This window comes from Aotus nancymaae, unplaced genomic scaffold (genome assembly GCF_030222135.1).
Source record: "Aotus nancymaae isolate 86718 unplaced genomic scaffold, 86718_ANA_hifiasm-v0.15.2.pri h1tg000036l, whole genome shotgun sequence".
Classification (NCBI taxonomy): domain Eukaryota; kingdom Metazoa; phylum Chordata; class Mammalia; order Primates; family Aotidae; genus Aotus; species Aotus nancymaae.
Genome location: NW_026988450.1, coordinates 26,342,227 through 26,367,942, shown reverse-complemented (window position 1 = coordinate 26,367,942; position 25,716 = coordinate 26,342,227). Strand labels below are relative to the sequence as shown.

General features: G+C 35.8%; 1 long non-coding RNA gene and 1 pseudogene across 1 annotated transcript in view; one reads left to right on the top strand and one right to left on the bottom strand.

Annotated features, from left to right (window-relative positions):
- Nucleotides 1-392: 392 nt before the first annotated feature.
- The window catches only part of LOC135277958 (uncharacterized), a 41,040-nt gene continuing 15,716 nt past the window's right edge, over nt 393-25,716 (bottom strand). The window contains exons 2-4 of the long non-coding RNA XR_010345492.1: nt 15,048-15,136; nt 708-1,118; nt 393-496 (exon numbers count right to left, since the gene is read on the bottom strand). This is a non-coding gene — a long non-coding RNA (uncharacterized LOC135277958). The remainder of the gene's footprint in view (nt 497-707; nt 1,119-15,047; nt 15,137-25,716) is intronic.
- LOC105716344 (large ribosomal subunit protein bL9m-like) lies at nt 10,447-11,344 on the top strand (annotated as a pseudogene).

The following is a 25,716-nucleotide window of genomic DNA, read 5'->3' as shown; positions in this document are numbered from 1 at the left end:
AATCTGCCTGCCTCGGCCTCCCAAAATCCTGGGATTACAGGCGTGAGCCACCGCACCCATCCCAAACTTATTTTTTACCTAACTTTTTTTTTTTTGACTTATTTTTTTACCTAACTTTTTTTTTAACTTATTTTTTACCTAACTTTTCTTTTAAATGAAGGAGAACACAGAAGAGGACTCTGATATGTTAGGAAACCCTAACATAAATTAAAACAAATCAAATACTGGAGGAATATAGAGAAAAGGAATAAGGACGGCTTAAATGTTAATTTGTTGATTACTTACTGTGTGTCAGGCACAGTAGCTATTTTATGTGTAATAATGACAAATATATATTGAGTACTTACTGTAAGTCAGGAACTTTTATAAGCATTTTAAATCCATAGTTTGTTTCAATACAGTGCATGCAATTGTTATCCCCACATTCTGAATAAGAAAGTGGGGTTGAACAAGGTTAAATGACATGTCCTTAGAGCATAGGCAACTTGATTCTCATCTATCAAGAAAGACAACAATACTGATAATTAACCAGAACACAAAGTGCTAAGCTCAATACTCATATTTTAAATAACACAAGAATTTAAGTTCTTTATTTAAAGATTCAAAGGGTTATCAGAAGAGAAGTTATTGGCAGACGGTCACAGAGCTAATAGCCATAATTATACATGGCCTGATGGAAGATAGAAAAGACATAACACAAATCTTACCATTTCCTCTTAGGAAACTCTTAGGTCTTGATTGTTTACTTGGGAGTGTTGCTATTATTACTCAACTTATTTAACAAAACTGAAAAGTTAGTTGTGAGGGTTGTTGTCTGGAAGAAATAGACTGTATTCAAAATAAAAATTGCCTGAACATGTCAACACGATTGCATACTTTTCAAATGGTGATTTCTAATACGCAGATTGGAAGGATTCAGTTCACTGGATGAGATGTTGTTTTTAGAAATGATCTGCCTTCTCTGTTCATTCACATTCAATTCAAGAAGTAGGAAATTATTCTGGAATCTTTTTTCTCATTATGGTCTTGACGTGAAATTCATTTCGTGGTTGCTGAGCATCTTGAAAATACAGTGGATGGCTGCAACTACATATTCCTCTCTGGTGATTTTACGGCAACTGCTCAAATAACAAATGATAAAATGTTGGACGCTATATTATTTATTTTACTTGTCTTAATGTTGAATTTACTTAGTGTTTTCAACAGGAATTGCATTTCAGAATATGAAATAACATTCTAAAATTCTAAATGTAGATGATTTAGAAATATGGGTTATAAAATACACAAATATGGTTCAAACATATAATCAAAATAAAATATACGATTTTTATAATATTTTTCTGCTCTAGTTAATCTTTTTGCCCCCATTAATTACTCTAACATACCTTGAAGTAGGTAGAAATAAATTAACTATGTTGAAGTATAATGAATTTTTGGCCAGTGCCCAGTAGAAAATAATATTGAACATGAGACAGAATTGTGAGTTCCAGATTTCCATTTTAAGGTCTTATATGCTGGGAGAAAACTATAATTTATTATCACAATAACATTTGTAAATCAAGTCAATTTCAAAGAGAAGTTGATTTATTCTGATTTAGGTAGCATTTCTTCCAAATGTGGAAAAGGTTTTTAAGTTACTTTACCTGGAAAAACATTTTCATCAGATGGCAACAATTTTACCCATATTTTCTACAGCTTTCTGAATCCAAGTTGTGATTCTCCTTAAAGGAGAATCTAGAAGATACATAGTACTAATGCTTTAGGATATCATCTCCATTTTTACTGATGTAAGTACATCTCTAGAATAATTTATTTTAGGCTTTTGTAAGATTGCTTTAGGTGTAGAGTTTGGGGACAGGATGAATTATATACCTTAGATAAACCTGATCCAAAAAATGTGGGTTCTGAAATATATTGCACTAGTTTTTGCACAATTAAAACAAGTTCATGGTCTTAGATAGATAAATATATTTTCTAACTCATGGCAAAGTAATTGCTCTGTATAAAGAAAATATAACTAAATATTAGCAGGTACTTGATAATGCATTTACTTATAGTCCTGCAGAAAACAAGATGCTGGCTGGCTGGCTGATAATATTAAGTTGGAACACTCTGGTGTATCCAAATCCTCCTGAGAATGTCTCTAGGGGCAGCCTGCAGAGCTCCAACCTTCTCCCTGGCCCACACAACAGAAGCAGATTTAAGGATGGCCCCAGACTGAGAGAGATGGAGACAGAGATAGAGATAGAGAGTAAGAGAGTGAGAGAGTGTGTGTGAGAATATTCTTAGAAGACTGAATTAGCATTAAAAAATTACAATGATTTTCTGGGTTAAATGCAAAGGCAATAATCTAAGTTTTAAAAATGGACCTTAAAAGATTGTAGAAAATTAGTACACAAGAACATCATGTAAAAAGGAATTAGAAGAGATTTGTTAGCAGCAAACTCAGTAAATCAACAATAAAATGAGAGAATCCAATTACTCACTTTATTTTTGTTGTTGTTAATGTAATATTAATAGGAACAGAGTGCCTAGAGAAAAGAAATATCCTGGAGAAAAGCAGTTGGTACGTCATTTTCAGTCCTTGTCAGCATATATTTAGAGCAAGGGGTATGTAAGGAGAGACCACTAGTGTAAGTGGGAGCTCTAGAATCAATATTCTGTTGGTTAAAAAAGGTGAGACTGATTTGTTTAAAAAAGTGAAGGCTGAGAATGTAATAACTCTCTTCAAATATATGAGAAACTGTTTCTAGAAAAGAGATAAGCACATTCCCTGTAGTGCTTTAAGAAAGCAATCGGAAAAGCAGGCAAGTGTAGAGAGGTATATTTCACCACCATACAGCACATTTTTTTTTTTCCCCTCTAATCACTATTCATCAAGGGACTAGCTTGTCTTAAGGGAGGGTATGAGTTTGCATTACCAGAAATATTCAGTATAACCTTTATAATTTTTCTTTTCTTTTTATTTAAAAATGGAATCCGTTTCTAAGAAGATGTGGTTTGAACATACAGAGCTACATAATATGACCAAAATAGGATCTAACTGTGGTATTCTCCAGCATTGCTCAGCCTTTCCTTCTCTGGATGTGACAACATTACTACGAAAGGAAGGAAAAAAAGATTTGCTCTCAGAGAGGTTCCATCACTATGGAGAGCCCCTAATGGAAGTCCTTGCTTTGGTTACATGACATAAGTTTAATAAATAAAAAGATGCTCATCTGGGCTGCTGTACCAGTTATCATGTACTAAATAAGGTTACCTATTTCACTCTCCATGTAGAAGCGTCTGTCATAAGCATATGACACAGAAGGTCTCACAAGTATCATTATTGGCTGTGTTGATTTTTTTTTTTGTTCTATTTTATCAGGTCTGTAGTCTTACATTCAGTGTGGAAGCATTTTCTCAGGTTCTCAAGAAAGTAACAAAATGCCAGCATTGTCAAGGTCACCATTGTCACTGAATTATCTTACTGTTTGATTATTCCATCTTCCTCTGCATCATATTAGCCTGATGACTACATTCTAATTATTTAAAGCACTATGTAAATCAAAGCAGTAAATGTAATTTCTGGTCTTACTAGATATCATGTACATTAGGTCGAATAACTCTAGAAATTTCATCATAATCGTGTCATGCCTAATGATGACCTACTCAGCCCCTGCAAACATCATTCAATTACTCATTTCAGCATTGATTTTTCTCATGCTTCTCCTCATGGCATTTAAACAGCTCTCACATTTCCCCTTTTACTGAGGTGTAATGTTATATAATGACAGAGATGCCTTGCTTCCCAGATTCATAATGCTACATTCTGTTTCAAATCCTTGTGGAGACAAATTGAGGAATCAATACATAAATAATGACATACTTATTTTTAATTGAAATCACTGCTTTCACAGAAATGATATATTAAAATTATTTTTGCTAAAAAATTTTTAAATGCCTATATACAATAAAAAGACTGCCAATACTCTATATCAAGAATATAATTTGTCCCAATAACTTTTCTATAAAAGTAGAATCCTTAATGGAAAATAGATAAATATATATAATTTCGAGATCTAACCTTAAAAATGGAAACGATGTGTCCATTTAAAAAAAATTACATTTACATACACTGTATTTATAAGGGTTGTTTTGGAATAAAAATTCTTTGTAACTGAGATCAAATTCATTTATTCACAACAATTACAATAGCTTTTGCAGCTAAATGTTATGTTATACTCTTTCAAAATCCATTTTCCCTTCACTCAAGTAAAGGCAAATATTCTTTTTTTTTTCCTTGAAATTGATAGTCCAATTTTCCCCTGCCTCTCTTTGTCACATTCTCATTTTGCATGAGATATGCTCCTTAATAATTTCTACACAATAATACAAAAACTTCCAGAAATGGCATCTAAAATATTATACTGGCCTGTTTAACTTCGCCTTCACCAACTGTAAGACATTACATGAAGAGCATTCTGGAAAAAGTAGGAACATTTAACTCACTGGATTTGGTTTCACAAACAGTAATAATACTTTTAAAAACATTATTTGAACGTTTATTTCATCTCCTTTGCAATATATTTTTCTTCCTTTTAAACAGGGCTTTCTAAATTCTCATTTTTAGTGTCTCAGTTAATAGAGCTTTCATAAGCCTTTAAAAGACATTCTGATTTGAATTATTCTTGCTCAGAAAATTATTTCTGATGTTTAACTTACATTCTCCTTTGTTCAACTCTGGCTTCAAACTATCTTAGAAAATTAATTTTTCTTACAATTTTCCAGTTTTCCCCTTAAGTCATTGTAGGTAATCTCAATATTTTATCTTTCCAAGCACACATAGTACTGTTTAAATTCCCAGAAAATCTGAAGATAATCAAGGTTTTCTTTAACTTTTCATTTTTGATGAAATGATGTAGATACTCTTATTTAAGTATTGAATCCTAATCTCATAAAAAGGTGCGAACATCCCATAGGACCTTTAAATTGTTGTACATTATCCTATTTATGTAATATTTTCATTCAGTTTCCAAAACTCATTTCAAACACACTCCAATCAACACACTCCAATCAAAAACTCATTTCAAACATACTCAATCAACAAAATGGAACTGTTGGTTTTCTTCTCTAAGCTTGATGCCAAGATAGAAACCTGGAAATTTTCCTTCAAGTTTCCTTTTTCCTCAGCCACATCACACATTTAATCTAACATTAATCCTGGTGTTTGTAACTCCAAAATGTAATCTGAATTCATCCACATCACATATTTTTCTCTCTACTGTCACCACCCTTGTACGGGACACCATTATTTCTTGCCTAGGATTTCATAATAGTCTTTTATCAGGTCTCTCTGCTTTCATTCTCAAATCTCTTCTAATTTATTTTTCACAAAGCAGCCAGAATGATCTTTTAAATACATAAGTCACATCATGCCACTATCCATGTTAAATCTTCCTGAGACTTTCCCATTCCACCCAGAATATAATCTAAATTGCTAGGTTCACTAGCTCGTGTCTGTCTTTCCAACCTGATGTGATATCATACCCACATTCTCTCTGGCCATCCCCACCAACATTACCCAGTACTAGGCTCCAGTCACAGTGCTCTCCTCTCATCTACGAGCAAACAAAACCATTTTGACATCAGGGTCTTTTAACTTTCTATTCCTTAGGCCTAATTCTCTTCTACACATTCTTCACATGCCTGCCCCTTTTTTTACCTCTGAATCTCAGCTTAAATAAAACTTATTCAGAGAGTCTTTCCCTAACCACCATAACAAAAGTTGATCTCTCTTTTCATATATTACCTATATTTCATTTTAGCGTCTCTCACAATCTATAATTACTAACATAATTTCATAATTTCTTCTTATTATTATTTTTGCTTCTGGCAGAATACATGCTCCAGGGCAGTAAACAGCCATTTCTCCAGAGAACCCAGATTCTGTTCAGTGGGAAATGGTATTTAGAAACCAAGCTCTGGATATCAGGTGTGCACATGGCTAGGGAGTTGCCATTACTTCTAAACCCTCTCAGTGAATAAAGAGAGAGTACACCCATACACATCCATTTACATTTCATACACATCCCTCTATCATTATTAAATACCATGGCCTGTACTCTTTCCTAAATGTCAAAGTCATGTGACAAAGTCTGGGAAAATATTCCAGATGAAAGGAGATCCAAAAGAGGAAAAGGAGATTAAAAAGTAATGTGTCATCCTGAAATGAATTCTGGATTGGTAGTAACTTAGTCATATAGTTGTATATTGTGTATTTTTGGCACAATTGACATACCTTGAATATGGACTATGAATTCGGAAATATTATTGTATATATATTAAAGATCTTGATTTTGATAACTGTGCTGTGATTGTGCATGAGAATGCTCATGTTCTTAGAAAATAGACATTGAAGTATTAGAGATAAAATGTCACCATATCTGCAACTTGTTCTCAGTGGTTCACAAAGAAACACACACACTCACCCTCTCATCTATTAAGGGACAGAGAATAACTTACTAGCAAACACAGGCAGTTATAAATAACTGAATCAAAAAAGGACATATGATAACTCTTTGTTGTATAACTTTTTTAAGAGGTGTATATGGAAACATAAATTGACAAAAATTTTTTCAAAATCTGCAATATGGTATCTATTTGAATGATTAAGGATTGAAATAACATCTTTTTTCTTTACCAAGGAAAAAGTAAATTAAATGGCTTGAAGTAAATAGCAGTATGTACAATGTGTAAAAACAGAATTCTTCACAAAGGACAAATAAAAGCAAGATTTATTAATTTTTTCTTAAATAAATGGATTTTATGATTGCTTTACTCAACCATATTAGTCATCAGGAGCGAAAGCACACAGAATAATATTGTTCCTTACTTTTTATTCCTTTACAAAGGGAAAAATCTTCTAAACAGCTTAAACTTGCCTAAAGCAATTTCAAGATGACCCAGCTCTCCCCAAGTGACTTCTCAAATTCTTAAGCTATTATCTTTCTTGTTTAAACCCTTTTTCTAAACTTTTTCCCAATTACTCCAACCATATAATTGCAAAGCTAAGATTCCTATAGACTATCTCTATCAAAGGATCAGGATAGGGAACGATAAACCTCTTAACAAAAACTTAATTCTGATTCTTTTCCCAGATTAAGGTATCTTGGCAACCTGTGAAGTATTTTATCTGCTGATTCTATCATTTTGAGCATTTTGTTGAACCCTTGAACTGACCTTATATCTGTGTGTTTCCCCTCTTGTTGATTTTGTTGGTCTAGGTTATATAAAATGAGATTGACAAACATAAAGCAATGTGACCACACATGTCTAAATGTATTTAGCCTTTAACACCACAATTGGTTGTTTATTAACTTACGAACCAGAATCTTTATTTCTGTTCTTTGTCTCCTGGGAATTACAGGTTTTGCCCTGCTACATGGGTGGCAGAGATGGGGAATAAGCTTGCTTTTAGCTAATACAAGGATTTGAAATGAAAGAAGGGTCAAAGCCAAATTTAGACAGAGTTGCTGTAGCTGAGGAAGACTGAACAGTGAAGCACACATTACAGTCCAACTCTCACGAGAATGTTCCCAGTTACACTACTCCAAGATGGATGCCTTCTTATAATACAGCATTCAACTTTCAACAAATTCAACTATTTTGGGTTTCAGTCTTGTGAATACAGCTAGTATTATCTGATATAATCAAAGAATCACTGTCAAATCGTATTGAGAAATTGTCATTTGCCATTTGGAACACTTTCTTAATCTTGCCTTCTACCACACAGGCCACTGTGTCTGTGTCATCTCTGAATGTTCCTCATCTTCCTGACTGTGTGTGAATGTTCCAGAGCCAGCCTTTTATCTTTTTTTATTCTCCATCACTTCTCATTCACTAGGTAATTCATGCACTCTCATGGCTTTAAATAACATTTATTCTCTAGATACTCTACATTATTTTTTGTGGTGCAGATTTCTCCAGAATTGGACTCCAGAATCCTAGGCAGAGACTTTCTCATAACCTCCAGGTGAATATATGCACGAGGTATCTAAATCTTAATGTGTCTAAAATGGACTACTGATTTTTAACTCCTAAAATCTGTGATTCTTTCCACAGACTCTCAACTTTAGTAAAAGGCTACTCCATTCTTCCTGCACCTCAGTATAAAATAATTCTCTACTATACTTTTTCTTGTATACCTTATGTACAATATCATTAACCAATCCTGAGGCTCTACTTTCAAAATAACAAAAAAACAAAAAACAAAAAAGCAGATCACTTGTCACCACTTTCATCCTTAGGACTCTAGTCTAAATCATATTATGTCTCATCTGGGTTATTGCAATAGCTATTAATCAGTCTCTCTTATTTCACCCTGTACCTTCCAGTCCACATTACCCACAGCAACCATGGTGATCCTTTTAAAATGCAGGTCAAATCGTGTTATTCCTCTGCTCAGGCCCATTTAATATATAGTATATCCATACTTCTCATATCCTCAGAGCTCCTGCATGGCGTGGTTCCCCATCTGATCTATTTTCCTGCACAACCACAGCTGTGCCATCATTCTACCCTGGTCTCACTGACCTTTCTGGTGTTATTCAAGCAAGGCAAACATATGTTCACTTCAGCATCTTTGAACTTGCTGAGCCCACTGCCTAGGCTGCAGTTTTCTCAGATATACTCAGATTCTTAAGGTCTCTGCACAGATGGCAGTTTATATAAGAGTGGGTTCTTCCAACCATTATTATCTAAAAGAGCACCAGCACCATCGCTGATGCCACCACATTTTCCATTTACGATTTGATTTTCTCATTCATCACTTGACATATTATTTATTTGTTTGCTTGTTTATTGTCCTTTTCCATCAAGATATCCATGGAAGCACAGGCAGAACTTTGCTGCTTTTCTCTCTGCCAAGGACAGTGTCAGGCATATGTAGATGCTAAATAAATATTTGTTGAAAGAAGCAACTGCGTGTTTTTATGTGAAAGAAGTTTCCTATTTTACCATGGGTATTTAAAATAAACACTCATGGTTATTGAAGCGAGGATGTAAATGACTTCTTATTTTTGTGAACTTCTTTAAGCTCAGCTATAAAACAGGGATGATAATATCTTTATAGTCTGCTGCAAAGAGTATATATACTAAATGAGGTTATATCTAGGAAGCATTTGAATTCTACCTAATGTTACAACTATGCAGTCTTTAGATCACCGTCTTGTGTATGGGAATGCCTTTGTGATTTGCTGAATTCCAGAAACTTTATTTTGCCTACTTTTTTCTGTCAGTGAAAATACTGGTTAGCATTAATTTGAAAAATTCCTTATTAGAAAACATCACTATTTGTATTGTCCTGTTAGAATGAAAATTGTGAAAGCATGTTAAAATTCATGAATGCTGAAACCCTGGGAAGAATACCTAATTTGCTGTATCATGAAATCCACACGGAGGCTCATGCCTGTAATTCCAGCACTTTGGGAGGCTGAGACAGGAGGATCACCTGAGATCAGGAGTTTGAGACCAGTCTGGCCAACATGGTGAAAACGCGTTGTATTTTTGTATATTGTAAAAATACAAAAATTAGCTGGGCATGATGGTGCATGCCTGTAATCCAAGCTACTTGGGAGGCTGAGGCAAGAGAATTGATGGAACCTGAGAGGTGGAGGTTACCGTGAGATAAGATTGTGCCACTGCACTGAGCGACAGAGAGAGACTCTGTCTCAAAAAAATAAGAAAAGAAAAATGTTAATGAGCGAGGACATGGGCCAAGATAACATACTGCACAACAGAGAAATCTGCACTTTGACATCATACTAGTTGTTTTACATATGTTATTTGATTTAAGCCTCAAAACAAAACTGAACAACTAGTCATTATCCAACTGTCATGCAAATATTGAAACTGAGTCTCAGAGAAGTTAGCACAGAGTTAAAATGGTGTAGACTATATGCATAGAGAAAACTCTCTAACTTTGAAGTTCATGTGATTTCCATTATACACTTAACACTATCTTCTAGAATGTGTAAAAGAAGGACAGATTCAAAATAGGAGTTAAGTAGCAACATAGATTAAAATGCACGTGATCCTTAAGCCATTTGATAACTGTTGTCCAAGAATGTCTAAAGTGTAGTTCATGTTACTAGAATGATGTGTCCATTCAGAGGGAGGTGATAATCTGGATCTATCCTGTGTTGGTCAGAGTGTTCCTGGACTCATGTTTGAGAGTGGGTGCCACACTTTAAAGGTTACAGACAAATGGGAAATTCTTCCAGGGAAAGTAGTCACAATGACTAAAGTTCCCACAAAATGTCCTAAGAGAAATGGTTGCTGAATTTGGAGATGTGTAACCTGGAATGGGCGAAGGGAAGAATCAGAAAAGGCTGATAGTCATCTAGGCCAGAGATTTCAGTCATCCAAAATGGCTCCCAAGGATTAAACTATGACTATGGGACTGTCATGGCCCTGGGCATCGTGGAGCGCTGGGTGGATGGAAGGTACTGCTGGCTGGGAAGGGCCAGAAGCTGCACCTGCACCAGCGACACCACATCTATAAGCTGGTGGAGGACCCCAAGCATCAGCCCAAAGAAAACCTGGAGCTCATATTCACACAGTCTGTGGAGACACTTGGAGTCTGGGGTGACCTGGTCTCAGTAAATAAACCTGTGGGCCCGGATCAACTCCTTCCTCAGGGACTAGCTGTATATGTATTGCCTGAAAATGAGAAGCTGTTTGAAGAAGAGAAATTGCAGAGACCAGAAGTAAAGTTAAAAAGATCCAGACCAAGGCAGGTGAGGCAACCGTGACGTTTCTGAAAAGCTGTCACCTGGAGGTAGGGGTGAAGAACAATGTCAAACGGGAGCTGAACCATGAAACAGCTCTCCATCACTGCTTCAGGAATCTTGGTGTTGTGGTCACCCCACATACATTAAACTTACCAGAAGAACCCTTCACTCAGTGGGGCAAGTACTGGTGTGAGGTGATGGTAAATGGATTTGGTACTGTGCCTATGTCTCTGGTAAACTTTGAGAGGCCTAAGATCAAAAGATAAAGGTACTGATTAGCCCAGCAAGCTGCCAAGGGTATGGCTCCACCAGCCCCCAGAGGATGTAAACCCTGTTCTCCAAGGCAGCAAAGCAGAATCAGAGGAATAGTGGGACCCAAACAGGCAAGTACCCTGATCTCACTCCCAGCTCTGACCAAATATGGAACTTCAGAGAACGTATGGAGACGTCAGACTGCCCTGCCTATGCATGTTGAGTTATTCATGTTTACTATCTTCATCTTTAACTGTCATCCCTGGGACAGCCTTGTCCCAGAAGTGCCGGCTGTGGATTGGATAAGCTGGATACAATAAAGTGAAACTATCCAGAAACTATCCAGATCCTGTTTAGCGTTTTTTTCCCCCCATTGGAGTTTATTGGGACAAACTCAGGAGCTGGTCATAGTCTCCAGTATTTGCCTTATTCTCATCATCCAAGCTGAACATATTTATCTCAAGCAAACATAAAGAGATTATGTTCCTAAAAAAAAATAAATAAATAAACCATGACTATGGATAAAAGCTAAGTTTCTTGGATGAAATGTGCTGCTTCAGGAGATATTAAGTTCGCTGTCACTGGTAGAATTCAAGAGGAAAAAAAAAACAAACAAATGATTGCGTAGTAGGGAAGTTTTAGAGGAATTCCAGGATCAAAAGGCAGATTGAACTAGATAACTTTTGGGTCTGACACTTGTATTTCATGCTTTGTTAGAAAGACTGCCAGCCTGCATCTACCAGTTAGAGAGTTTAGGGTCAGCAATTAGGTAGCTATCACATCCCATTTGTAATGATGAATATATATTTAATTAAAATCTTATCTGGATCTCTGTTGAGGCCTTTCTACATCCCAAGAGCAGGATAAGATAGACCTGAACCCAAAATTCTACACTCTGAAAAATTTAAGAAACAACACAATGTGAATTATTAGAATGCAAGTCAGGTGGGGAGAGAATTTTGCATTCTTAATATTTCCAGGTTTCTCTTTCTGCTCAGTGAAGCTAAATTTTCTCACTTTTCTCAAAACTAATCAGCCAATCAACCAACAACACTTTCACCAACATTAGTGAATTTAGTGAAATTTAATAAAATTTAAAGTGGGGAGGATGGAAGGTGGCAGGATTTCTATTGCAGTACCATAACTAAATTAGGCACAAGTTATGTCTGATTTAAAAATATGCCTGGGTTAACCACAATGGGAATACCACCGGGGTTTTAGTCCATGTTGACCTGATCCTCATACATCTCAATGGTCTCTCTCCCCTCCCCTTCTTCCCCACCCCATCTGTCCTCCTTAGTCGCTATCTCAGGATTGCTCTCAGATACTCCAGCTTCGTTCCCAAGCTCTCAATCTCTCAAACCTACCTCAGATTCATTACCATGAACCCAAACTTGCCCAGGTGCTAAGTAGATGTTTTGGAATTAAAGAACAATTAGTTTTGTCAAGTTTAGTATTTTTATTATCACACAGTGGAACTTACTTTAAAAAATACTAAACATCTGAGGGAAGTTTTTGTCATCCTGAAGACCCCCAAGATTTAAATGGAAGGAGGAATCACACCATGGTGGTCTCAGGGAAAACAGACTTTTCCTCCGTCATGGTTTCCGTCTGACTGGCTGTACCGCTTTGGGCAGTTTACTGAACTTCCCTAATCTTCGATTCTTCCATCTCTAAATGTGATTGATAGCAATGTGTTCTTCATGGTTTTGTCTAAGTTTAATTAAATAATTCATGAAGAGCATTAGTCTACTCCTTAGTATGTGGTCAGTGTTTCAAAAGTGTTAGCCACCACTACCGATAAAGTCTCCTTGGTCAAAAATGTTTTACAATTTTCTAAACTCATAATGAATTTTTCAATGTCTACTGAAAATTTAGCTTGGAAAACTTTGAAGCATGTACTAAGGATATTTACCACCAATATTTTTTTGTCTGTCCATCATTTCCCAAACTGTGACAAAGATTTCCTTAAAATACATCTCAATAACTTCTGTATTAAAGGCAATGTATGCCACTGGCAGAATGATAGACGAACTATTAGTAAAATATATTTTATCAATTTTACAACTCTCTCTGCTAGTATGATACCAAGATCTGATACTATAATCCTAAATAACAAAGAACTATTTTGAACTTTGGCAAAATTGTAAATTAGAAATTGTTTAATTTAGCACGAAGTTTCTTTTCACTCTCTCTATCCCAGCCATAGGCAAAGCTCCAGAACTATGCTGTCCAACATGATAACCACTGGTCACATGGGGCTAGATACATTTTAATTAAGATGATTAAATAAAATTTAAAATTCAGTTACTCAGTTGAATTAGCCACATTTCATGTGCTCATTAGCTAGCTACATGTGACTAGTTGGAGAGTGTGCATGAGACATTTTTATCATTGCAAAAAGTTCTATTGGTCAGTGGTACCTGAGACTCAATTAACTCATTGAGTTAATTATTTAGTCTAGCACCCTCAAAACTACTTCCTGCCAGGTGTCATCATCTCAATACCTTCTCGCTCTTAGATATTCCTGTCCTTTGCTTATATCATCAACTAATAGAAAGTAAGGTGTTGCAGTCCCAGCAAGGAGCAAGCTCTGAGATCACTTTCAGGTGAATGAATATCTCTTCTTTCCTCTTCTACAGCGGTGCTTTGCAGAGAGAGGTTCTAGAATGGCTATTTTAAATAACTAGAATACATATTTAAATTTGAGATTCTTAGACTACACATCTGGCCTTCTGAATCTGCATATTGAAACAGCTTCCTCAGTCATTGTTATGGAATGCTTAACGTTGAGAGCTGTTGTTGAAAGATCCAGTCACTATTGGTATTTGACTATTAGTCTGTGTAGAAATGAGCAATGCCATGTTTGGTTACCTGGGGAAGACGTTTTTGGAGAAAAATTGGTTTTGTTGCTCTTTAAGGTCATATAGTCACATCTATATAGACTGATCACAGACCTATTGGCTAACATGATTCAATGTGACAAAGTCCACTTATTTACTAATTATGAAAAAATGTGCACTTGAGATTAAACAAATTAATATTATGGAAAACTGTTCACTTTTATAATTTGGTTTTCTGTTATTTATAATTTGATTTCATGTGATTTCAAAATTTCCCTTTGAGAAGGAAAGACTTTGAAAGAGGAAACAAAACAGGTAAAAAAATAGGCATTAAATAAAACTGGAAACTTTTACTAAATAGTTTTTAAAAAGTAAAAACTAGATGCAAAAATAAGAAGTTGGAAAATCCTCTAGCAACTCTAATTAAAGAAAAAAATGTACAATTAAAGAATATTAAGAATAAGAATAAGAATGGAAAAATAACAACATAGAGATAATATTTAGATGATTAAAAACAATGACTAAGACAATATGATAGAAAAATCATAAGCCAAGTTTTGTTTGAACAGTTGTCAAGACTTACTATAAAGTTATACTAATTACAGTTGTGCAATTTGCCACAAATAGACAAGAAAAACCAAAGAAAGACACACAAATAAGCATTGAAAGATGAGAGAGCTTCCTGGAGGATAAAGGTGGCATTCATTGGTAAGCACCAGGGAATGAAGCTGAAGCAAGTGACCATCCACCCAGAAAAATATAACATTAGACCCCTAACTCGCACCGTAATACAATTCCAGATGAATTAAAATCCTCGATGTGAAAAATTAACAGCAAAACAATTAGATAAAATATAAGCTATTAAAAGTACTGCTTTATCCAAGTTTATCAACTTTTTATCCTGTCTTCTGGTTAAATGGGTGAAATATTCCTTCTTCAAAGGCTAAGGGTTTTTTAAAAATTTAATTGTGCACTTGTTTCTGGTACTCATGTCTGACTCTCCTCTCTCTCCTGTCTCATCAGTTTCTCATTGATTTTATAAAATTGCAACAATACAACATGTTCTAATAGCAATCAGCTAAGAAAAAGAAACCTGCTCCAGATCTCCTTTTCTCATCTAGTTTCACTTCTCTGTTTGCCTTAAAACAAAATCTATCAAGCTTTGTCTTCACTTACTCACCTTCTCTTCTCCTCAGAAAACTGTCCAGTCAGGCTTTCATTTCCTCTGCTTTGGATGCTACTCTTGACAAGATCACCGCAGACTTCCACCTGGCCAAGTTCAATGGCATACTTCAATCCTTGTTTTTCTGATCTCTCAGCTGCATTTAGCACAAACTGATCCCATTTTAACATTGTATAACACTTTATTTACCTGGCTTCAGTGAATTGTTCATGGAGAATTAAAGCTTAGCTTTAAAAAGAATTACGGATTTTTAATTTGGCCTTTTTTTTCTTTTCAAAATGCTCCCCAAGTTGTGTTAGCAGCTAGGAATATCTATATATTCCTGATTATCTTATGTATACTACTTCCCTGATTTTTACTGACGGACAGTAATTAAGGGAGTGGGCTCTGGAATCAGAACAAGTTAAAATTAAAATTATTGTCTATAATTTCTATATTTTTTAATGTTTCATCTTTCAAAATAATGATTATAAATTTGTATATAGTGATCTTTTATAATCTTTAATTTTTTAAATAAAGTAGATTCTTTGAAAAAGGCAAATGATCTGTTTCTTGAAATGCATAAATGACCAGAATTGATTCAATATTAGAAATAAAGGTTCAGTGAAAAGTAAAAAATGACTGTGAAAAAAATGTGGAAAAAGTGACTAAAGCAGTCAAAGACTTATATACCTTCCTAGCAGTCCCTTTCCACAAAATACACACACACACACACACACACACACACACCAGGCTCAGATGGTCTTATATGTGAATTTGATCAAATCTATAAAGGACCTATAATTCCTATGTACTTCAAACTCTCCCTGAACATCAAAAAGTATATCACCAAAATTCATTATTTGAAAATAAGATAATGCTAATGTTAAAACCAAGGGAAGAAAAAGACAAAAACCAACAAAACCCATACTCAAGAAGAAAAACAGACCAAATAGAAGAATTTCTATAAAAATCCAGTTTATAATGATTAGGGTTATAACTAAGTCAGAAAAACTAAGTAGAATTACTAAAATACTGTGCCCACTCAGATGATAGAGATACAGAGGTGAAAACTTGGATATTTCTTTAAAACAAGTTCTTAACTACTATCTGAACTATTTGAAAAAATAAATTCCATTATGGAAAAAGTGTGACTATAACATATATCCTTCTAAAGTAAAGCATAAGGGACAGGGTATATTTTCTGGAAGTTTCAAGAACTTTTGGGCAAAACAAGATCTTCTAGGATTTTCTTGCAATGGTTGACACAAAGTTTTCCTTATTCTTAATATGAAAGAATTCTCTGTCAATGCACACAAGTTCACACACACACACACACACACACACACACGAGTACAATCCATAAAGATCAGACATAAGTCTTTTTATTCCATGAAAATAATACAATTTAATATGGCTGAGGACACTGAAAAATGTATCAAACTATCTATGTGTTGCTTACTTGTCTGGAGCCCATTAGAAACACAAGCAGAATTCTGACAAGCTAGGTTAGACAACATTTGCCTATGAATCCCAGAGTTCTTTAACCTAGGAAATTGGAGGAGCAAAGAGCCAAGTAATCAGAGACATTTAGACTAGTGTTTTAGCTGAAGGACAGGAATTTTATGGGTTATAAATTAAGGATCTGGAGGTCTACATGGCTAAGAAATCTGGAATGTAAAAATTCAGTTTGGAAAAAGATGTTTTGTCTCTTAAACTAAGACACATTCCTGCCATTCAGACCATAAGAAGATAAAACTAAAAACTTCTTTAAAGCTGATGGTAGTTGAGCCAATAAGCAGCCAGCAATGACAAATGACAAAAATGTTTGTATGATTCACCAGGTGTTAATGCAAAAGGTGAATAATTGCATCATTAAAATTTAGTCAGAAAATTTAAGTTCCAGCATTTCAAAATGGACTGAATAATAGGATAGTGAAGTAGTATTCGCCAATTACTGTGAGATCCATGTTTTTCTAAAGACCTAGTTTTGCTGCCTAAGTTGAGAACAAAACAAAATTGTTGGCTCTGGACTTTGCCTCCCTCTCTTACCATATCTTGAACTCTACACATATGTCCCTTCTTGAACTGTTCCAAATATTCTATACTCCTTGCCCGGCATTGAATATGCTATAATATGCCTAAAAATGTCACTCCTTTAAAACAACAACTAAGTTCAAATGTGAGTCGCATGATATTTTGATTAGGACCAGTGACCCAAAGTCAGTGATGTAGAGAGTCATTTCACAATTAAGGAAAAATTTCCTGATTCTTTGTATGAGTTCCAACATTAACTGAGTATGTCATTATAATAAGCCTTTTCTTGTTCAATATTACATGAAGAAGGTATGATTTTTATCTCTGTAACAGATGAGAAAACTGAGGAAGCTAAGAAAATGTCAGAGCTGAGTAAAAATTTCAGCCTTCTTAATCAGTATTCCATACTAATTTCTCTGAGGTTATATGTGAATTGAGTTCACACATACATACACACACACACACTCTCTCACATACACACACACACTGTGCAGAGCTACAGATTTAAAAGAAAACAAAACAAGATCTTCTAGGATTTTCTTGCAATGATCGACACAAAGGTTTGCTTATTCTCAATATAAAAGAATTACGTGTTAAGGCACACAAGCTCACACATGTGTGCACATGCACACACACACACAGACACACACACACACGAGTACTATCCATGTTTCTCCCTAAAGCTATGAAAAGGTTACCTAATCTAAAAAATGATATTCAGCTTCACATCTTATGAGATGCTCTATAGTTTTAATATCTGTCCTGCCCAGCAGCTATCTCCTAGCAATGAACTATACATAGGAATCAGAGTGTAAGGAGAAAATAAAGATATATAGTGACACCAGATGGGAAAGCAAAATATCTAGAAATTCGGTGCAAATATTAATAAACTCTGAAAAATTTAGTCAAACTCTTTAATCTTATGTAGACAGAATAAATGAATAGTTAACTGTGTCAATTGGATATTTTGGTATCATATGAAAATAAAATGACTTAAAATGCTCTAATTGTTTCTAAATGATTCTTTTGTGAACCTGGCCATTTGATTTTTGTCACAGGTCTGTTTATAGATAGATAGGTATAAATAAATGTAAACATTTTCACTCAATGGACTGTATTCTACCCAGAGGAGCAATAAATTAGCTGCACATTACCAAGGTTTACATTCCTAGAAGTATATTTTAGAATATTGGTCCGGGAATGATGTAATGTTTTTAAGATGTTCATGTAAGTTGGTCAATAACTCAAATCTCCTGATCAAATTAAGCACATAGATTCTTCTAAAGATACTCTCTTCTACTTCTTAAGGTGAAATAAAGTCAGCCAGGAAAATTTTGACATGTAAGCTGGAGGTAAAGAAGATTACCAAAAGCAGAAGAAAATCCTAGCAATGGATGCTACAGTGGTCTTGAATGGAAGATGGGAGAAGTATGCAGAAGTTTGTCTGGAAGACCCTGGGGACAGATGAGCAGAATTACCCCAATGAGAGAGAAGTAAAAGACATGTGCTTCTATTCTTATTTTGTTTCTAAAATTTTTTATTATGGTAGAATGTATCACATAAAATTTTCCATTTTAACAAATTTTAGGTATACAATTCAGTGGTAGCAAGCATATTCACATTGTGCAAACATCACTACTATCCATCTTCAGAAATTCATCTTCCCAAACTGAAACCCCATAATTGTTAAATGATAACTCCTTATTTTCCTCTTCCCCTAGCCCCTGGTAACTGCTTCCTTACTTTCTGTCTCTATGAATTTGAGTACTCTAGGTACCTCATATAAGAGAAGTCACACAACATATGACATTTTGTGTCTGGCTTATTCTCACTTAGCATAATATCTTCCAGGTTCATTCAAAAGGTAGCATGTTTCAGAATATGATTCCTTACTATGGCTCAATAATATTCTAGTGTATGCGTAGACTACATTTTAAATATCCATTCAGTGGCCCATAGACCTTTTACTTGTTTCCATCTTTTGGCTCTTGTAAGTAATACTGCAGTAACATGAGTGTATAAATATCTGCTGGAATCTCTCCTTCAAACCCTTTTAGATATAAACCCAGAAATGATGTTTTTCAATTTTTAAACCTTTTTGTGGAAATATACAGAAGGATACACCGATCATAAGGGTACAATTTAATGAATTGTCTTTCAGGTAACACACCCACCTAAGCAGAAGGCAGGTCAAAAGTCAGAACGTTGACCAGCACTTCAAGCCCCACCCCCATCCAGTCCTCAGCCTGCTCCAAGGCTGTCTACTTTTCTGACATTCAACCTGAATAAGTCATGCCTGGTTTTGGAGCTTATGTAAATGCAACCATACGATACACATGCTTATTTTTTTTCACTCAACATTATGTTTGTGAGACTATAAAGATTCTGTTTCTGAGGTTATTAACATTACCTAACTTTTTAACATTTCTGAGATCTTTAAAAACCCATATTGCCACTTACAGTTTTAATGTGCCCATTCTTACTGATATATAATATCCTACCATATGAATATTATGTAATTTATATGCTGATTCCATAAATGATGGGAATTGTGCCTCCTTTCTTTGCTCTTTTATCCTTATGAAAATCTTGGGTGGTTGAGAGTCCCTGTAGAGATATTCAGGGTGTTAGACTTTTCCTTCTTTCATTGTAAGAAAAGAAACAAGTGAGGCAACTACAAACCTTGTCTTTAAAAAAGCATTTACCATTTTTATTTGAACCTGTATTTTGGGCTCATCTTGCTCTGCCAGTACCTTCATCCTGTTGAGGCTTCCCGACAACCCGATGAATTCCCTTCTCTTCTTTTACGCTTCCCTCAGGAGTACTTACCTAGGCAATTTGGCATTTTTTTTTTTCCTCTTCAGTATCAAAGACTAATCATCTAATTTTAGAAATTGTATATTTTAGTGTGAGTGCACTTTAGAGGTCTCCCTGCTAAGATTGCCAGAGAAAGGAACTTAGGTGGCAGTGGGTGCTGAGGAGGAAGAGCAGGTATCCAGCGTGAGAAATAAGCTCTTGCTTTTTCCGTCATAGCCACGGGATTTATACCTACTGGCAAATTCAGTGGGCTCCCTTTGACTTAACCATCCCTTCAAATATTTTCTTTCTATCAGCACCGTCTCACCAGGATGAGACATCACTGTTTCCTACATAATCACTCTGGGTGATGTTGGGGCCCATTACTCTACTTCCTGTAGCCTCTCCACACAGTTCCCACTCTCACCTCCCAGTGACCATCTTAAGGAGCTGAGTACTTTCACAGTCATGACCCAGTTCTTCTACTTTAAATTACATGTCCCTTACGAATGTTCCCTTTAAATGGCTAGTACATGGTATAGCTCTCTGTATTAATTTGTTTTCATGCTACTGATACAGACATACCCGAAATGGAAAACAAAAAGAGGTTTAATTGGACTTACAGTTCCATGTGGCGGGGGAGGCCTTAGAATCGTGGTGGGAGGTGAAAAACACTTCTTACGTGGTAGCAGCAAGAGAAAAAATAAGGAGGAAGCCAAAGCAGAACCCCCTGGTAAACCCATCAGATCTCGTGAGACTTATTTACTATCACAAGAAGAGCACAGGAAAGACTGGGCCCCCTGATTCAATTGCCTACCTCTCTGTCCCTCCCACAACAGGTAGGAGTTCTGGGAGATACAGTTCCGGTTGATGTATGGTTTGACACAGCCAAACCATATCACCATCATTGTTTTACCAATAGCTATTTTATATTTTGAATGACCAAGATGCTCACAATAATAGCATAAGGAATAAAGGGAGAATGGCTACAAAGCCTCAAGCTTTTGAGTAAATTGAATCCAAAGTTTCTGACTTCATGGATTACAGCAGTTAACTCTCTTATCTGTTCATCCCTTGGCACTAGCAGTGAGATTCAGGACAAAGAACAGGCATCTTATGGGCTGGATTGTGTCTCCCTAAATTCATATGTTGAGACCCTATCCCCCATTGTGACTGTATATGGAGACATGCTTTTAGGTGGTAATTAAGATTAAATGAAGTTACAAGGGTGGGGCTCTACTTCATAGGGCCAGTGGTTTTACAAGAAGAGGAAGAGAGAGCTCTCTCTGTCACTCCCTACCACGTAAGGGCACAGTGAGAAGGTGGCCATCTGCAAGCCAGGAATAAAAGAGCCCTCACCAGGAAGAAAATCAACCTGCACTTTTATCTTGAACTTCCCATCCTCCAGAATGGTGAGAAATAAATTTCTGTTGTTTAAGCCCCTAGTCTACGGTGTTTTGTTACGGTCACCCTGGCAAACTGCAGGTTTGTACCCTTGAATGAGTCATTTATGCTCTTTGAGTTTCAGTCTCCTAATTTGTAAATTGGCAATAGTAATTCTTACTCCACCCAAATTGTTGAGGAGATCGATGACATAACATATCAAGAGTGCAACAGATACCGAGTACATTTTTGAAAATGCTACTTGCTTTTTTTCTCCCATCCTGTGCTTCCTCCCACTTGACTGCAACTGTAAAGTGTAAAGGGAACAATAATGCCACCATCACTTTTCAAACAGACACAATAATAATAATAGCTAAAAATTATTCAGTACTTACTATGGGCCAGACACTTTACTAAACGCTTTATTTGCTTTATCTTGAGTCCTCACAGAACACTTTAAAGTAAATATTGTGATGCTTTTTAACAGAGAATTAAAACTGAGGAAACCAAGATTCACAGAAGACAAGTAACTTGCTAAAGTTACATAGTTATTATTTGGCGGAGCCTGGATTCGTATCTGTCTGCCCACCTGGGCTACTTATTCATTTTCTTATTACCAAGTATGTGATTATTGGTCATTCAACCCTAAGGGCACAGGAGATTCAATCACTGCTCTCATGCACCTCACTATCTAGTACGAAAGATGAAAGTGAAGATTGGTAATTAGTAAATAGTGTGATAAATGTTAAATTTGCACAGGCTGTTAGTGAGTACAGAGGACAGATACCAACTGTCTGAAGTAGACAGAATGAGTTTGCTGAATTGACAAGGTTGAGAAGGACATTCCATGCAGAGGGAATAAAAGCACAGTTGCATAAGGGCAAGGCTCATTGGGCATCCACATGTAGTTCTGGGTGCCTGGAGTGAAGGACATACAGTAGGGAAATGGAGTAAATGAGGCAGGAGAGGTTTGTAGAGAGGCCAAATTATAAAGAACATTTATATGACATGCAAAAACATTTGAATTCTTTTCCACACAACGTATGTATTAGAAAGCCATTCTTAGGCTGGGCACCATGGCTCATGCCTGTAATTCCAGCACTTTGGGAGGCCAAGACAGGTGGATCACCTGAGGTCAGGAGTTCAAGACCAGCCTGACTAACATGGAGAAACCTTGTCTCTACCAAAAATACAAAAATTATCCCTGCATGGTAGTGTGTGCCTGTAATCCCAGGTACTTGGGACCCTGAGGCATGAGAGTCACTTGAACCTGGGAGGCAGAGGTTGCAGTAAGCCAAGATCACGCCACTGTACTCCAGCCTGGGTGACAAAGTGAGATCCTGTCTCAAAAAAAAAAAAAAAGAAAAGAAAAGAAAGAAAGAAAAAGAAAAGAAGAAAGCCATTCTTGGATGCCTTTCCCTTCATAACAGTATTCCTTCAGAAAAGTCTGTGTCTTGCTCCGTGAATATTTGTTGACTGAATGAATGAAGGAATGGGTGAATGAATAAGTGAATAGTATTAAGCACATCATAATGTATACTTTCTGATCACTCTGACTGCAGGGGCACAGGGTTAAATGGTGTCAAGAATGAGGTAAGGGCTGAGTGCAGTGGCTCACACCTGCAATCCCAATACTTTGGGAGGATAGGGAGGGTGGATCGTTTGAGCCCAGGAGTTCAAGACCAGTCTGGGAAACATAGGGAGATCTATATGTACAACAAAAATACAGAAAATTGGCCAGGCATAGTGGCACGTGCCTACGGTCCCAGCTACCCAGGAGGCTAAGGTGGGAGGATCACCTGAGCCTGGGAGTTTCAGGCTGCAGTGAGCCATGATTGTGCCACTGCACTCTAGCCTGAGCTACAGAGTGAGACACTGTCAGGAAAAGACAAAAAAGGCAAAAAAAGAATGAGACAAGAGATAGGAGAGAGGGAATTATGCAACAAAGGCATAGTGAGGAGGGTATTGGAAAATTATTTTATTCAGGAGAGTGACTATTATTAACCAATACAAGAAAACCCAGAGTATTGGCTGGGGGCAGAGTGAGGTGAGGTGAAGATGGGGAAAAGCAGATTTTGGGAGAATACAGTTCAGTTTTTGATGTGTTGAATTTGAAGTGGTTAGAACCTGTAGATGGACGTCCCTGGTTGTCACTTAGATATAGAAAGTAGGGCAAAGGGTCGTTGTATTAAAACCAAGGCCATGCCTGTTTATAGTGAGAGAGAATGTGTAGAGGCAAACTGGAGAGAGTTCCAGGGTCAAATCCTAGAAAAAAAAAAAAAAAAGTGCTTTCAAGAATTTGGTGCATGTTACTGAATCTTATTTGCTGTCAATGGTAGAGAAAGAGGAGTCAAGAACGTGGGTTTAGGAGGAGTATGAGATGAAATAAACCTCTGTCATTTAATCTATGGAAAACTCAAGGAGGTATGCATGCAACAGAGTAAATGCTGCAGAAAGGAGTAAATGTAGAGCTATTTCCTTTATGTTGTGTGGCAGAGTATTTACTGGGGAAATTATATAATATCTATGGAATTAATTTTAAAATAATTTTAATTGTCTGCTTTGCTTGGTGCTATTTTTTTTTCCTTGAGTTGGGTACATTTTATATTCAGCATCTGAAACTGAGGAGTTAAGAAGAGTTAATCACACCCACAAATAGCATTTCTTTTTTCATTAAAAGTAAAGAATGTTAACACAGTATCATACTAGGAAGATACAGTGAATGTAATTGCTTATTTGCTCAAGACATCATTAAGTTGGTGTTAGGTGCAAAAAATAATAGGACCAAATGGAAATTTCTGGGCAACTAGTATGCTGACTTTTCTGGTGGTAAAGGCTCTCTAGGATGACCATGAGAATATACTATCTCTAATATGTGGGAATAGTCTGAGAAAATTTGAATAGACTGAAATATTACAAATAGAAGCATAATGGAAAACTCAGCCTGGCAATTCTCTTACAAAAATAAGGATGCTTTTCGTGTTTGTAACGAAGTGATAAGACTATAGTTTTTAACTTTTTAGAAACTTAAATTATAATTCATTTTTTTAAAGTATCTGTTGAGACTGAGAAAAACTTATGCCTATTCTATGTTAAAGGAAAAACAAATCTATACCTTTAAAAACATGTAATCAAAGTATAATAAATATGAGAAAAGTACATATAAATGTGTAACTCAATGGTTTCTTCACAAACTGAACACAACTGTGAATCCTACACCCAAAGTAAGAAACAGAACATTAGGAACACCCAAGATGTTTTCTCTGAGCTTCCTTTGAATTACTAAAAGCAGACATCATCCGCCTTCTACAGCATAAAATCTAAATTTTTAAGCACAGATTCTTTCCAATTCTCTAACATGCAAAGGGATAACAGTTCATTTAAGATAGTACATTCAATGAGTAATCTCATTTTCCTCCTTTAATTAGGCTCCAAGCTTGTCCACAAAAGGAATTATGGCTTACTCTTTCATCTTTGCCAGATGCCCTAGTGCAGAGTTTGGAACATAGTAGATATTCAACAATCAGATTGACTAATAAAAATGGAAAGCAATGGGGACAAAAGAAAAAAAACCTGAGAAAAATTAGAACCCAGAATTCTTGTAATAGAGGTGTTTTGGTCTTGGTGACTCTGAAGTACAATGTATGCCCGGACTAGTTCTCATCCTGAGCATGACCCAGAGCAGGGTGGAGAGAACAGGGTAATTCTTTAGCGCTGGTTTTCTGGTCTCCTATGATGGGGTAGGAAAGAGAAGGCTTGATTACTGCACCATATCTGATTATATCAGGACACCCAGAGTGATTCTTTAAATAGTTTGGCACAAATCTTATATAGTTGAGAATGTTCCAAGTTTTTTTTTTTTCTTTCATTCCTAAGGGAGATTAAAATACTCACTTTCTAGAGAACCCAATGAGATTATAGTTGAAAGAAATGACATGCAATGCTAATATTTTATCATTACTATTCATTCTACATATATTTTAGAGTTTCCTCTCAATCTAACAATTTACTGATAATTATTGACATATAAAATGAATACAAAAAGGATAGTAGTTGGCTATATATTTTGCAGTATTTAATTACTTAAAAGTGTCAATAATCTTGATTTTTAATTTTTTTCACTGTACAAGTGACATTAAATTCAATGATACTAACAATAATTCAGGTTAAGTGAATGCTTGTTATAAACCAGTCTTGTAATTTACATAAATGAACCCATTAGAGCCTCACAATTATTATACATCCCATCATATTGTATCCTCATTTTAAGAGAATGAGGCTTAGGGATGTTCAGCTAATGGTCAAATCAAGCAGGTTTTTGAATATGGATTCAAACTAGGTCTTCGCAGCTCCTGAACCTTGACTTCTACCTATGTATTTAAATCTCATACATTTTAATATCTGGGGCTTTTACCTGCTATTATTAGGTTGGTGCAAAAGTAATTTCGATTTTTGCCATTACTTTTACTAG